The 12,797-nt window shown below is 40.2% G+C and overlaps 1 protein-coding gene and 1 long non-coding RNA gene across 6 annotated transcripts in view; one reads left to right on the forward strand and one right to left on the reverse strand.

Moving 5' to 3' along the window:
* The window catches only part of LOC129763005 (uncharacterized), a 143,658-nt gene that overhangs the window by 128,095 nt on the left and 2,766 nt on the right, over nt 1–12,797 (reverse strand). Inside the window, exon 2 of the long non-coding RNA XR_008740777.1 lies at nt 9,186–9,279. This is a non-coding gene — a long non-coding RNA (uncharacterized LOC129763005). The remainder of the gene's footprint in view (nt 1–9,185; nt 9,280–12,797) is intronic.
* Nucleotides 1–12,797, forward strand: part of LOC129762853 (otoferlin-like) — a 301,153-nt gene that overhangs the window by 45,749 nt on the left and 242,607 nt on the right. The window lies entirely within an intron of this gene.

Raw genomic sequence — 12,797 nt, forward strand, 5'->3', positions numbered from 1 at the left:
TATTTATTTATTCATTCATTCAGGATGGATTTAGATTCAACTTCAAACAAATGATCTCTAAATCAACGATAGTCCTACGTCACCCTTGCGGTTATACCATAGATATAACCCACTTCCTGTTTTTTTTTTAAAATATTATGCATTCCGGTGACTTCAGTACCATGTGAGCGAGTTTTTCCGAAAGCAGGATAAGTTTGCAGTGAAAGATGTAGTAGACTTTCATCAGATAACAATGAATGAAATGATAATGTTTATAAATAAAAAAATAGTAAAGAAGATCATTGTAACGAAAATATATCAGAGAAAACTTCAGTAAAGTAATATTTTTGCTATTCTCTGCACTGATTATTGTTTCAAATCTTATTTTTTACGTCTTCCATTCTCTACATATCCGAATAAACCAGTTCTTGAAAAGAGCCGTCGAGCCGCTCAAATGAGCCGGCTCTTTCCATTGAGCGCACGGCTCTGAGCCGCTCACTGAAATGAACCGTTTTGCCCATCTCTACTCTAATCAGTGCTAGAGCTACGCTCCAAACACGACTTCCAGAAACGTCTTATCTGCTCGAGTTTACTCGAGTGCAGACGACTCATGATCTCACAATCTGGCAATAATTAACGGCGAACACCATGGGGATGTACTTCAAACGAACTTTCCTCCTCTCTGGAGCAACCCAGTGGGCGGTACACGGTGAAAGTTTGATCCGTCTTCCCCTACTCTTCTTTGGACAATGATGGGACATCTTATACAGTCAATCGTAAAATCGAGTATACACATTAGGGTGCCAATGATTGTATGGGAAAAAATCGACCCTAAAATTTCAAAAAGTTACCCTATACAAAATGTTCACCACCTCGAAAAAACACCCTATGCCTAGTTTCAGCTCAATCGGACTCAAGGGAGAGTGGCGCAAAGCGGTCAAAGTTTGAGTTTTTTGAAAATCGTAAAATCACCCAAGGGGGAAAGGGGGAAATAGGGGGTTTCAAAAAATGTTTTTTGGTGCCAAATGTCTTGAAATTGAATGAGACGTCGAGATCTAGTGTCATCTTGAAAAATTTTTTTTGTCAAAAATCGGCATTCTGGGACTTTTTTTCGGTTTTTTTTCGGGGTACGAAACGAAAAGTATGGTTTTGGGTGTCAATAAAAATAGTTATCTCGATTTTTTATTCGGAACTTGCACAAAAAAAATCGAGATAACTGTAAATCTCGATGATTAATGCAATTTTAGGACAATTGGCATCAACCTTTTTTTTAAAACGGTGATTTTTCATTTTTCAAAAAAAAACTCAAATTTTTATGTTTGTGACACCAGTGAATGAAGTCAGAATGAGCTAATATTTTGCATAGAGTATATTATCGTGCAAATCATCATTTCGTAGCAAGTTCCGAATGAAAAATCGAAATAACTATTTTTACTGGCACCAAAAACCATACTTTTCGTTTCGTAATCCGAAAAAAAACTAAGTCCCAGAATGCCGATTTTTGACAAAACATTTTTTTTTTCGAAAAGACACTAGATCTCGACGTTTCATGAAATTTTAAGACATTCGGCATCCAAAAAAATCTCGGAAACCCCGATTTCCTATACTCCTTCCTTGGATGGTTTTTCGAATTTCAAAAAAACTCAAACTTTGACCGCTTTGCGCTACTCTCCGTTAAGTCCGATTGAGCTGATATTTTGAATATAGAATTTTTTCGAGGGGGTGCACATTTTTTGTGGGGTTTCATTGGTACCCTGATACACGTGCTACTTGGCTTAAATACACACACATTTAACTAACTATGCGCGCAAGAAAATTTCGCAAAAAGTGTTTTGCTAATTAGTTATTCCAAAAAGTTTTTTTTTTTTATAAATTCGTTTATTTTTACAGGCTCAGTTGCATAAGTTTAAAGGAGCCGAAATCCTAAATATATTTTTAACACTATATATATGAACAATTTTCTTAAATCTATGGTTAGTAATGTGGGAAACCGATTACTCGCGGTGAACTCGAGATTAGAAGGGTGACATATTTTTCTCAGGAAAAGGATGGGGTATAAGGAAATTATTACAATGTTGATAATCACACACACTCAATTCTTAAATCTTTTCGTACATCTATTGTGAATTTACATTTCATTCTCCTGTTTATAGCAAGCGGACCAATTACTCATAAAGGAAGAAATGGAGGGTATAAGGATATAAGGATAATCACACACGAACATCGATAGATTTAAGGAAAACATATATTTGGGACATGTAATCAAGGTCTAACCGAGCCAACACATCTCTCACCGGCACATTGGGCTGCCTTCCTCTAGCCCGAAGGGAGTTCTCTAAATTCGATCTGGCAACAAGATACACCTCACACGACCAAACAACGTGTTCGATGTCGTGGTAACCTCGGCCACAAACGCAGATATTGCTGCCGGCCAGATTGAAACGAAAGAGTAGCGCGTCTAACGAACAGTGATTGGACATGAGTCGGGAGAAGGTGCGAATAAAGTCCCGACTCAAGTCCAGACTTTTGAACCATGGTTTGAGGCTAACCTTAGGGATAATCGAGTGAAGCCACCGGCCCAATTCACCTTCGTTCCATTTGCGTTGCCAGTTAGCGATGGTATTTTTACGGACTAAAGAGTAAAATTCATTGAAGGCGATTTGACGCTGATAAATATCGCCTTCAATCGCACCTACCTTTGCTAATGAGTCAGCCCTCTCATTACCCGGAATTGAGCAATGAGAAGGGACCCACACAAAGGTAATGACATAACAGCGTCTGGATAAAGCACTCAAATTTTCTCGTATTCTCTCAAGGAAGTACGGCGAGTGCTTTTCCGGCCTCACTGAACGGATAGCTTCGACAGAGCTAAGACTATCCGTTACAATGTAATAGTGTTCAACAGGTCGTGAGGCGACGCTGTCCAGCGCCCAGTGTATCGCTGCCAATTCAGCAATATACACTGAGCAAGGATTCTGAAGACTGTGTGAGGTGCTAAAAAATTCTTTGAACACTCCAAATCCTGTGGACTCATTCATAGAGGACCCATCAGTAAAGTACATATTATCACAATTGATATCCCCATACTTTGCATCGAAGATCGTTGGAACGATCCTCGATCGAAGATAGTCTGATGTTCCATGGATATCCTGCTTCATGGACAGATCAAAATGCACAGAGGAATTGATGTAGTCAGGAAAACAAACAACGTTGGGAATATACGAAGAAGGATTAACCTGCATGGAGACGAATTCATGATATGAGCTCATGAATCCAGAATGAAAATTTAGCTCGATCAGCTGCTCAAAATTTCCGATCACCAATGGGTTCATGACCTTACACCGGATGAAGAACCGAAGAGATAATAAATTGAAGCGATCTTTTAGTGGGAGTAGGCCTGCCAAAACCTCGAGACTCATGGTATGCGTTGAGGGCATACATCCCAACGCAATACGGAGACAAAGATACTGAATTCGCTCGAGTTTAATGAGGTGTGTTTTGGCAGCTGATTGAAAGCAGAAACTGCCATACTCCATCACTGAGAGAATAGTTGTTCGATACAACATTATAAGATCTTCGGGATGGGCTCCCCACCAGGTGCCGGTAATTGTACGGAGAAAGTTTATTCTTTGTTGACATTTTTTACTCAGATACCTAATATGGGCCCCCCAAGTACATTTGGAGTCGAACCAGACCCCAAGATACTTGAATGACATAGCATGAGTGATCGGTTTACCCAAAAGTTGAAGCTTTGGTTTTGCTGGTCTATGCTTCCTAGAAAAAACCACCATCTCTGTTTTCTCCGTGGAGAATTCGATCCCTAGCCCAATGGCCCAGGTTGAAAAATTGTTCAAAGTATCTTGTAAGGGTCCTTGCAGGTCGGATTCGTTAGATCCTACGACAGACACCACTCCATCATCTGCAAGTTGTCTTAGGCTGCAATTTTGTGTAAGGCAATTGTCGATGTCGCTTACATAGAAGTTGTACAAAAGGGGGCTTAAACATGAGCCCTGGGGGAGGCCCATGTAAGAGACCCGACTTACTGCCGAATCTCCGTGAGAAAAGTTCAAATGTTTCTCACAAAGCAAGTTATATAACATATTATTCAATAGAGGCGGCAGACCCCGAGAGTGTAATTTGTCCGACAAAACCTCTATTGAAACAGAATCGAAGGCCCCCTTTATGTCCAAGAATACTGAAGCCATTTGTTTTTTTTCGGCGTAAGCCATTTGAATTTCTGAAGAAAGCAACGCAAGACAATCATTCGTCCCCTTGCCCCTGCGGAACCCATATTGTGTATCTGAGAGTAGGCCATTCGTTTCAGCCCATCGATCAAGGCGAAACAAGATCATTTTCTCCAACAATTTCCGTATACAAGACAGCATTGCTATTGGGCGGTACGAATTGAAGTCGGACGCGGGTTTTCCGGGTTTTTGAATAGCTATAACTCGTACTTGTCTCCAATCATCTGGAACAATATTATTCTCCAGAAACCGATTGAATAAATTCAACAAGCGATGTTTCGCCACATCAGGGAGGTTTTTCAGCAAGTTGAACTTAATTCTATCCGATCCCGGAGCAGAATTGTTACATGAGAGCAGAGCAAGAGAGAATTCTACCATCGAAAACTCGGAATCAAGATCGCACCTATCTTGTGGTATATCTCGAACAATTTTTTGCACAGGAGCGGAATCAGGACAAACCTTCCGTGCAAAATTAAAAATCCATCGATGTGAATATTCTTCGCTTTCATTCGTTGAAGAGCGATTTCTCATGTTTCGAGCCACTTTCCATAATTTTTTCATTGACGTTTCTCGTGACAAACCTCCCACGAAATTTCGCCAATAAACACGTTTTTTCCCTTTGATCAAATTTTTGAACTGATTCTCAAGTGCTAAATACATTTGAAAATTTTCAGGGGTTCCACATTTCCGAAAAGCTTTAAATGCATTCGATTTTTCTACATAAAGCTTGGAACATTGGCTATCCCACCATAGATTGGGAGGCCTTCGGGAAATGGTGGAACCTGGGATGGGTTTCGTTTGAGCGCGAACCGCGCTGTCATAGATCAAACGAGAAAGGAAGTTATACTCCTCCAATGGAGGTAAACCATCTCTGGAATTGATGGCTAGAGCAATTGCGTCCGCATATTTTTTCCAGTCAATGTGTCTTGTGAGGTCATATGCCATGTTTATAGATTCAGAAGAATTCGACCCAATGGTGATGGAAATTTTGATTGGCAAGTGATCACTACCGTTGGGGTCCTGGATAACATTCCACTTGCAATCTAACGATAGTGAATTCGAGCAAAGCGAGAGGTCAAGAGCACTTGGGTTAGCAGGAGGTTTAGGTACACGTGTTGTTTCCCCAGTGTTCAAAAGTGTCATATTGAAGCTGTTACAAAGATCATATATCAACAGTGAACGATTGTCGTCGTACTGTTCCCCCCAGGCAGTTCCGTGAGAGTTGAAGTCTCCCAAGATCAATCGTGGCTCAGGAAGGAGTGAGCACATGTCATCAAGTTGTTTGCGGCTAACCGCAGCTCTCGGAGGCCAATACAAGCTGACAATACAGAGGTCTTTGCCTCTGATGTTTGCATGACAAGCAACAGCTTCGATCCCTCCAATAGGTGGAAGGTCAATTCGAAAAAATGAGTGGCACTTATTGATCCCCAATAGCACCCCTCCGTATCTGTCATCACGGTCCAAGCGTATAATATTAAAATCGTGGAAAGAGAGATCATCTCGCGAAGAAAGCCAAGTTTCGGACAGAGCAAAAACATCACAATTGAACTTATGAATTAAAAATTTGAATGTATCCAATTTAGGGATAAGACTACGACAATTCCACTGTAAAACAGTGATATCTCCGACCTCTCTATTTGAATTAGACATCAAGAGAGATAATCATTGCAAGGAGGGGCCATGTTTGCATCAATTGTTGCAAAATTGTCTTTAATACTGGAAGCATTGAGATGACAAGGGTTCTGATGGAGTCGGAAACATTAAAACACTTGAAGATTTGGTCCAAAAGTTCAGACAACTTTATAAATCCCGATTGGGAAGTTGAACTGGACGGAATAACAGGGACAGTTGGGGTTTTTGATGTCCCCTCGAGTGCTGGGCCATTCGAAGGTGAATTATTCCCACGGAAACCAGGAGGAACCTGATTTTGCTTGTCCGCTGCACTCGATTTTTTAGGCATGCTAACAGGGGGTATCACCGGAGGGGCTTGTCCTTGAACTTTGGGAGTGGTCACATTTTTGCGCCGGGGATTCCCTTGGAAGATGTACGGTGTGCCCTCGTTAGCTGTATCCGCTTCCATTTCGTCAACTGGCAGCGAAGCGAAGACATTGTTTGCGGTTAAAGGTTGTTGCTGTTGGGCCAATGGAGAAGCGCCCTTTAAAATTTCCGCAAAAGTGCGCTTCGAGCGTTCCTTTAAAGAGCGCTTCTGCTTCTCCCAGCGACTCTTGTAAGTTTCACAAGCCGAGAGCACGTGCGGAGTTCCTCCGCAATATGGACACTTTTGCTCAATCGCACTGCAGGATTTGTCCACATGTTGCTCTCCGCAAGTGGCACAGCGCTCCTTGTTGGCGCAGTAAGCTGCTGTGTGACCAACTGACTTGCATTTCAGGCAAGTCATGGGCTTTGGCACGAAGAGTCGCAGCGGTAGCCTCAATTTGTCCACCATAACGTAGTCAGGGAGGGCGGAGCCAGCAAAAGTGACTCTAAACGAGTCGGACGGCGTAAATTTCGATTCTTTCCCTTCCTGGGAGACTTTGCCGAGTTGTCGGCATTCTAAGATTTTAACCTTAATCAAAGGCAGCTTTTTAAATCTGCCATCTCCTTCCATAATTGATTTGCACGTCAGACCCGTTTCGGTTATCACCCCCGAGATTTCTACGTCATGGGAAGGCACGTAGACACGATATTCCAGGGTAAACCTCTGGTCGACGACAATACCGTTTGCGTCTTTCCGATCAGCTACAACAACACGCAGTTTGGTCGGTCTAACCTTCGAAATTTCTGTCACGGAGGAGTATCTTGCCAGATCTTTCATGATCTGAATAACATTAAGTGCTTTTCCGTTTGGCTTAGGCCTGAAGAAAACAACCCACGGACCAGTTCCAGGTGCATCTTCAGGATAGACCTTGACACGTGGAGAGAAGACTACAGGACGAGAAGGAGATGACGAGGATTGAAGGGGATCGGGGACAACAGGATGGGGAGGCGAAATCTGAGCTGTTGTAGGAGCGAGGGGGGTTGGAGAGGAGGTATTTGCAGGTTTTTTAGAGGGGGGCTTGCTAGAGTTAGCAGACTCGTCCCCGGACGAAACATCCTCTGATGTAGGAACGCGTTTAAGTGTCTTCGCTGTTCCTTTATTAGAACTTTTTTCAACCAGAGGGGAGTCATCATCAGAGATCTCCATATCTGGAGATCCTCCCCCTCCTTCTGCCATTCTGTAATTGGTACTTATATTCTAATAATTTGTTTTTAATAATAATAACAATAATTAAAAAAAAATAAATCTTATATCTTATTTATTTCTATTCACCACAATGCACCCCAGTGCTGATGAACTGGCAACCGCTGCTTGCTTCTCAATCGGAGCGCTTGAGCGCTCGGCACTATCACACACCACTAAGAAGTGATGCTCTCCTTCACACTGCTGTAAGTTAGCAGCGAATCGCGCTGGTATTGTGTGCGTGCAACTGACCACCGATGTCCGACTTCGACTGCGATGGCGACAAATCGGCGATAACTGAAAGCCGGCTGGCCTTGCCAGGCTTTGACGATTCAGCCTTTCTCACCAATTCCGAGTTCACACTGCGTTCCACGATATCTCGAACAATTCGAAAACGCGCGAAAAAAGCACACCCGGGCGACAAAAAAAAATAATAACAGCCAACGGTAACCGAAAACAATGCTTCAACGGAGACGCTCACAGCACACGACCGGTTACTCGAAGCTTATGCCGAAGAATGTGATTCCAAAAAGTTGAAAACAATCACTATTTAAGCATCGCAAAATTGAGTATACACCCTCAATTTCTCCAAACAGATTAACCTTTTGAGCAAGATCTTGGCGAATTAGCGTACTTTTTGAATTTTTGTTCCCATCAAAGTATGTTCCCTAAAACAGACTTAAAAACCAAGGTGCCTGGGGAAATTGCCATTGCAAATAGATGCAAGTTGGGGAAATTTTCGTTCCCATCGAAATGTGTTCCATAACACAGCCGTCAAAATCAAGGTGCCCTAGGTGCCCATTGTTCATTTTTTTTACTTACACGGGAAATATGTAGAATTCAATTGAATTCGAAAATTGTTTCATTCAATCAATAATTTTATCAATTCTATCAAAAAAATACAAATGTCAAATCGCTCAACAATTCGGTACGACAATCACAAGAATGCTAAAGTTTTGACTATAAGCACTATAAGAAAAATTTGCTGTTGATGGTAAAATTGTTTTAATGTTTAAATGAATTGATGGTGGATATTCTATACTTACTTTAATGGAAAATACAGCATGTTACAAATGGCTGTATACGGCTGCGGTGGTTGATAGTATCTGCGTTTTTTAAGTTCAGCGATTCTTGTCTAAACTTTAAAGCTTGTGCAATGGATAGTTTCAAAAAACATTTTTTTCAATTTCTTGAACACTTATCAGTTGACCGTTAACCAGGTATAAAATTGCAACGATTCTGCCTTATTTTTCAAAATGATTACCAGATAATCGTTAACTTATTTGGAGGAAAAAGGCATCGCATGAATCAAAGCTGACAAAAACCGGATAATTTTCCTGTTACAATTTTTCTGGTAGTCATAAACATCTATTGATGATAATTGGAAAATCGAAGAACCCTTGATGTTTCAAAACGGAAACTATTTCTTGAATGCTTCTAAAATCAGTTTGTTCTGGAAGTTCCCGAAAAAGACTACGACCTAGGGGCGTTCTGATAATAGATAACTGCATTGCGCTTGTGGGGATGAAATTTTCTCTGGCGATGGACTGATTAAAGATTGTCCAATGCCAACAGAATAATGAATCAGCGACAAATTCAAAACATAAAAGTAGTATATCCAGAAAAATTACAAATGTGAATCATGCTAAATTCAGAAATACTGTACAAGGCGCTGAAAAAATTAACATTCAACTATCTTTAACATAAAATAACGTAACTGTTGGGAAACCGAAGAAACTTACCGAAACAAATAGGTTTTTGGTTAATGAAGATAGAATTTCTGTATCCACCTTATTTATGATTACTGATCCTGGTGATCAAACTGTAATACCGGACCTAGAAGAAGGAAGAATATTTTACACACAACTTTCCGACGACCAAATTATCAGTATAGTGAATGATCCATCAGAAAAGGATGAAGATGCCGATGGTGGTAGAAGAAAAAAGGAATGGTTACAGTAATCAAACGGAAACAGCAGCTCTGAAAAACAGAATACAAGTCATACGAAACTTCAATTCATAATTTGAATAATACGATAGAATGTGAACAATAAAATAACTTAAATTTAGCTACAGTTTCTTTCATACAATGTCTTCGAGAAAACAAAAAAATTGCTATGAGAGAAGCACTGAAACTTTAATTTCATTATATCATGTTATACTGTGTTGTTTTACGTGTCAATGTGATAAATATTGTAATAAATCTTTTACTATAAATTCTGCATGTTCCACGGAAAATGTTTAAATCATAGGGTAAATGATCTTGGTTTGTCCAATTTGGGGTGTTTTTACGCAACTAGTAAATGCAAATCGATTTTTCTTCATGAAAATCACACATAATCGATACGAGTTTGGGTTTGTTGAAAAGCCCCAAGTCTCTAGTTGCTAATACTACCATAAGGTGTTTATAGTGTTCATCACAGCAATTTTCAAACAATTCTCTAAAGCCGGGTTCAGACGGTGCGAGTAAGCATACGAGTCGGTCTAGTCAGTTACTGCAGTGCAGCTACTCACACCGTGTGAACACATCATGCCAGTTATTGTCATGTGTGATCCGGCGTGCGAGCTACTTCAAAGTTTTTTGAATTTACTCGCACTTGCATGCTTCACAACGTCAAAAACAGAATTTAGCGTTCGAATCAGTGATGCCAAATGTAATGAAATGTCTCTATTTTTAAGATATTTGAAAATATGTGAAGATATTTATAGACTTGAAAATTATTGGAAAAACAAATAAAACCCTCATAGTTTCTAAACGAAATAATTGTTATTTCGTTTTGCACGCTGGCGGGGCACGCTTTCTTTTTGAGATAGTTTTCTTGAGAATCTCTAATATAGAATCATTATCAGATCACAACTTACAAAAAAAAGTATTGTTCTAAGAAACAGAATACATATTCGATTTAAAAAAGTACATTTTCATTCATTATTAAAATTTTTGAAGCGTATCTATTGCACCTGCAAATCGACTATCATTTTCATTTCACAAAATAAATAAAATTAAAAAAAAAATCTTTTAGACTACCATTTATAACATCACATCCTTTCGGAATTATCTGAGCTATGGATGTTTTCGAGATTCTAAAAAATATCGACAACAATCCCAACGATATTCCAAAACAAAGGCACATCAATGTCATTTCTAATTTAACTCTTGCAGGTACAGCATCCCTCATGACTGTATCTTGGCGTTGTATTCGTGGAGCAATTAAATCCAACAGTTTTTTCACTTGTTCAGGTGTTATTACCAACACTGCTCTGTAATCTCGGGGATCCTCATCGTAGAGTTCCTTCAATATTGTATTTGTTGCTCCTTTTCTTTGCATCTAATTCCTGGCCCGAATCCTTTTCTCTTTCTGCTTTTTCGGATAGTACCTTCAGTTCAAAGAAATTCAGCACAAAGTATGTATTTTTAAACACGATCAGCGTTTGTTTTGCTATAAAATTGTGTGATGATACATTCAACTGAAAACCTAAGATGAAAACTGCCAATAAAGAAGTCGATTTTGGACCAATCATTTGACAAATTCGGACCTGATTGCTGTTTCTGACTATTTGATGGACATTTGAAAAGTCGCCTGGCATCCCTGGTAAACCCGTGCCGTAGTATCTAGTTTCTCGCCAGCAGCTCACACTGTGTGAACGGACAAGGCGAGTCAACCAATTGTCAAGCGAGTCCACCGGGTCAGTAGCTGCTCATTGTCAAGTCAGCTACTAGCAACGTATAAATGGGCCTTAATTCTCACCATATTTCACGGCCGTCCATTTCTTCTTCTCTTCATCTCTCAAGTCCCAGGTCCGTTCAACCAAGGGTCAACACTCGCAGGTGTGAATCTGCGCATCTATCAAGATTTATAGAAATTGTGTAGAATATATATTATAATGAACCCTACATCCCACCCTTTCTTTAAACAGTCGACCACGAATACTAATCAATACATCAACCAACTCTACATTAAACAGAACACTTTTTTTTAATCAGGAACATGTAAAATTTCGATCTAGCTCTTTTATCCTTTACGGATCTTTCGTTACAGTCCGCGTCCTTACTAATACGATTCATTTGATCTAATCACTAATGATCTTCATTTTGCACTGCTTCTTCCATTGACGATACTGGACCGAAGTCAAACTTAGAATTACACTTTTTTTTTAAATTTGCTCCTTTTATATATCTGCTCCATTCGACTAAAACCTGAATACGAACTTGTGTCCCACTTGGTATCGTCTATCTTCTGATCTCTGCAAGCTCTCTCCCCTCCCCTTTCACAATTCGGGAACGATCGCTAATCTCACCATCTTCAATTTCGACTGGAGGAAGCGTAGGGAGTTTCTTTTGCGCCCGACACTCAAGCATCAAATCAGATGATGAATTTTTCGTGTTTGCGTTGTTGGAAACGTGGCCCATTCACAGATACTTTTCGCAGTTCCATTCGCCAGTCTCAACCAAGTTCACTTATAACATGCATCGTGTTACTACGATCTTCGTCAGACCAACAATAGATATTTCAATTTTAATAATTTCGAACCCTCACGTTTCTGAACTATATTCGCAATCGATAATAGAGAATACCTTCTGAATTGAATTGAATTCAACGCTTTTCTTTTACATTTTCTTAAACTGATTCTTTTGACGTAGGACTACGTCTAACCGGAAGATATAGGGGGTGAAATGGAAATCTAGGCACTGAACAAGTAGGAAAAAATGCAAGATTTGGAACGCTTATAACTCGAGCATTTCTCAATAGATCGCAAAGGTTTTTGCATCAATTGATAGGAAATATATCTACGCATCTATCATAACGAATGACATTTCATTTTTCTTGAGATAAATAATTGAATAATTGTGAAATATCAAGCATTGTCAAAATGCACTATGTGCCCATTTTTGATTGGTCCATTTTGTGCTCCTCAAATCGTACCGACCAAAACGGGCAACCAGAGCAGCAGCGAAATACAATGAAGCACGATTGGAAAGGAAAAAGAAAAAAAAATAACGAAACATTGGTCGCAGTCTCACACATGCGTAATTCTGGAGCCAGCCAGTCAGCTTAATAATCCCCGCTCCGCTGCCGTAACGATCATTCTTTGTGTGGACTGGACAGCATCGTTGCTGGACGGGCTGGACGGCGAGGGATCGAGTGCCTTTCTCAAGGCAGGAGGGTGGAGGTGGTGGCGCTGGAGTAGAGTAGAGTAGAGTTTTCAAAGGGCCTTTCTCAAGGTTAAAGTCTCTATAATACAATACCTTCCTTCCTTCCGTAACGATCATTCTCATTCGAGTGGCAACAAATCGCTAAACAGGAAGGTTTAGCCCAACAAGATGGGGATATCGAGTGATAAAAAAACAATAAACT

Source organism: Toxorhynchites rutilus, chromosome 1, assembly GCF_029784135.1.
Source record: "Toxorhynchites rutilus septentrionalis strain SRP chromosome 1, ASM2978413v1, whole genome shotgun sequence".
Classification (NCBI taxonomy): Eukaryota; Metazoa; Arthropoda; class Insecta; order Diptera; family Culicidae; genus Toxorhynchites; species Toxorhynchites rutilus.